Source organism: Centruroides sculpturatus, unplaced genomic scaffold (genome assembly GCF_000671375.1).
Source record: "Centruroides sculpturatus isolate CEXI.00-Female unplaced genomic scaffold, Cexi_2.0 scaffold3791, whole genome shotgun sequence".
NCBI classification, from domain to species: domain Eukaryota; kingdom Metazoa; phylum Arthropoda; class Arachnida; order Scorpiones; family Buthidae; genus Centruroides; species Centruroides sculpturatus.
This window is the reverse complement of record NW_019387885.1, coordinates 3,581-6,414: the sequence shown is the minus strand read 5'-3', so window position 1 is coordinate 6,414 and position 2,834 is coordinate 3,581. Positions and strand designations below refer to the sequence as shown.

General features: G+C 34.5%; 1 non-coding gene across 1 annotated transcript; it reads left to right on the top strand.

Moving 5' to 3' along the window:
* The first annotated feature begins 2,761 nt into the window (after positions 1 to 2,761).
* Trnav-cac lies at positions 2,762 to 2,834 on the top strand. Its single transcript has one exon. It is a non-coding gene; the product is annotated as a tRNA-Val (tRNA).

Genomic DNA, 2,834 nt, shown 5'->3' with positions numbered 1-2,834 from the left:
GAATTTTCCAATGGCAAAATAAAAATTAATAAATCTGTTATTCCCCGCTGTAGTTTATAAATTACATACGTATATATATTAATATCGTCTGAATCTTAAATAATTAAAATAATTCCTCTATTTTCGCAGTTGTTTTGTGTTACGGCAGTCAACAGAATAGTACAATTTTTATAAACTATTTCCTCTATCGAACATTAAAAATCGTCGAAAAGATTCAAATTATTATATATAATAATATTCTTTTCTAACAGGAATTAATCATTTTTGCATTAGAATAGGAATATTTCTCAATTAATTCTCTCATTTTCCTTTGCAGAATGGAGAATTTCAGAGAGTTGAAGAAGTTGCACATCTCGGACAATGCAGAGTCCGAGGATGACGCCTGGTCTTGGCCAGGTGTCATAAGGGTGCTTCCGAAAGATGCGGAGGAGAAGTGTCATACACCGGACGTCAAACGGGTGGTGGTCGTAACTCCGGACGACACCGCCTCGTCTCTCGTCCAATATCTGGAGGGGCGATATCCGGAGGTTCCGGAATGGACGGTGGAGACATCGTCGGGTGAGACCGGAGTGGAGAGAAAGGAGTCCGAAGAGTCCGTCGAGCGCAAAAGGCCTTGGTGGAAAAGGTTGTTTTGCTGCTGGAAGACATAAACCTCTTCTCTGGCCAGGCCTTCTTGCGCAGATTTCGACTTTTCACCGAATGTAACATCGCCATTCGGAAGTGACCTTTCACCCGAATATGACATTTACCAGGAATTGATCTTCCACCCGGCTACGACTTAATCGACTGGACTTGACTTTTTATCCCAATTTACGGACGGATACTTCGACACCATTCGAGATTCTGTTAAAGAGCATATAGAACAACGACAGTGACATCAAACAGTGTTCTCGTGTTTAATTAAAGACTGTTTAAACGGCTATAACTGGCCAAAACAACTTATATTCTACAGACATTTACACTGTATTTCATCCGGTGTTCTACTGCTAAAAACTTTCACCGCGAAATAACGAATATTCGCCACTAAAAGGCATACCGAACGAATTTAAATAAACCAATAAATACACGTACTTCGGTTTGTGTACTCCACAATCATAATTACTTCAACGATTAAATGTGTACATAAATTTTTATATTTAATAAAACTAATTAAATTTTATATTAAATGTTTACGGATTCTATATTTATTAAAGTTGCGCATTTTTTGATGAATTTATAATTAATAATAATGTTTATAACAGTTATGTCGGATGACGAAAACAGAAAAAATGTACCCGATTCATAACGAAAGAAAAATATTTAAATTTAATGAGCCAAATATAATTTTAAACAGTTGCAAGTTTGTAGCAAAACAATAGCATGAAAAATGAAATTTCATAAAAATAAAAGACAAGTTTAACGAAATATTCAGTCCCAACGACCCTTATATATTTTAATACCTTTCCAAGTGGGGCTATAGCGCATTAAATCCGAATCTGAAGGAGAAGCTGCGCTTGGAACTTCCGCCGGGGGTGGCGGAACAACCGACGTCACTAACCGATCGTAAAGATCGGGTTTGATCAAGCAATATAGAACCAATCCTACAAATACCATTACGGAACCTACAGTAAGGAAGACGATGGATACAACCATGTGCACTTCTAATGCCATGTTGATTTTTCTGGAAATAAATAAATAAATAACCTAAATATACTACATTTAAAAGAGAAAAATTAAAATATTTTTCTATACGCAATAGTTGGATAAAGCAATGTAATACAGGAGTGATCTAACAATAGGTATTGCTTGCCAGGACTTTCTATAGGAAACTAGCCTTTATTTTGGTATTAGACAAGTGAACAAAACCCGAAAAACTCCTCGTGTTGAGGTGTAAACCCGCGACCGCAAACTGAATGAAAAAGTTCGAGAAGGAATTTTTAACATCTCTTACACGGTGGCAACTGCCTCCATATGCCTCAAAATATAGATCGATTGCATCGTGGTTTTCGTTTTATTTTATTTTATCTCGAAGTGTAATAGAAAATGAATTGTAAAGTGACTTTTATACAAGTGGTGTGTTGTGAAATTTGATGATAGGGATAATGTGTTTTTTTAAGAAGTTGACTTCCAGGGGCAATCAGTTAATTTCTAAAATGTATTTCTATTGATTATTTATCTGACGTAATTAATAAATAAACAAGTTCAATATAATTAATTCTGTTATTAAAAACAATAGTTTTCCTATACCCTTTAAATGCCGATACTCGCTTTGATAGAAACATATAGCATATATTAAATATATCTATTAGCCGTAACTATCTCGTTATAATCTTTAATATTTATTTTGTATTATTTACTAATGTTAAATTCTATTCGTCTTTGATTTTTAAATTTTTTCAAGTACGAGAGAATCGACGATTTTTAGGGTCTTTTGCCAGCTAAATTGTTAAAGCCATTCTTATTTCACATACTAATTTGTTCGAAAATGTCGAACAAATTTTTTTTATTGAAGCGTTTATATTTAACTTAGGCATTGGGCTTTCTCCTTTCGTAATGTTTTCTTTTTCATTATATGATCTCGAACGAAAACTTTTTTCAAATAAATTTTCAATATCGCAATTACATTTAGAACTGCTAGCCACTATATAAGGGCTAAAATTAGAAATTAAATTTTTACAAAACGGATGGATTTTGTAAAAAAACTGACTGATTCATTACTGCAATTGAAGTTAGCACAACGATTTAAGCGGACTTAAAAAAGTTCCGTGGTCGTGAATATCGAGTGCTTGTGGTGTAGTGGTTATCACGTCCGCTTCACACGCGGAAGGTCCCAGGTTCGAAACCTGGCAAGCACA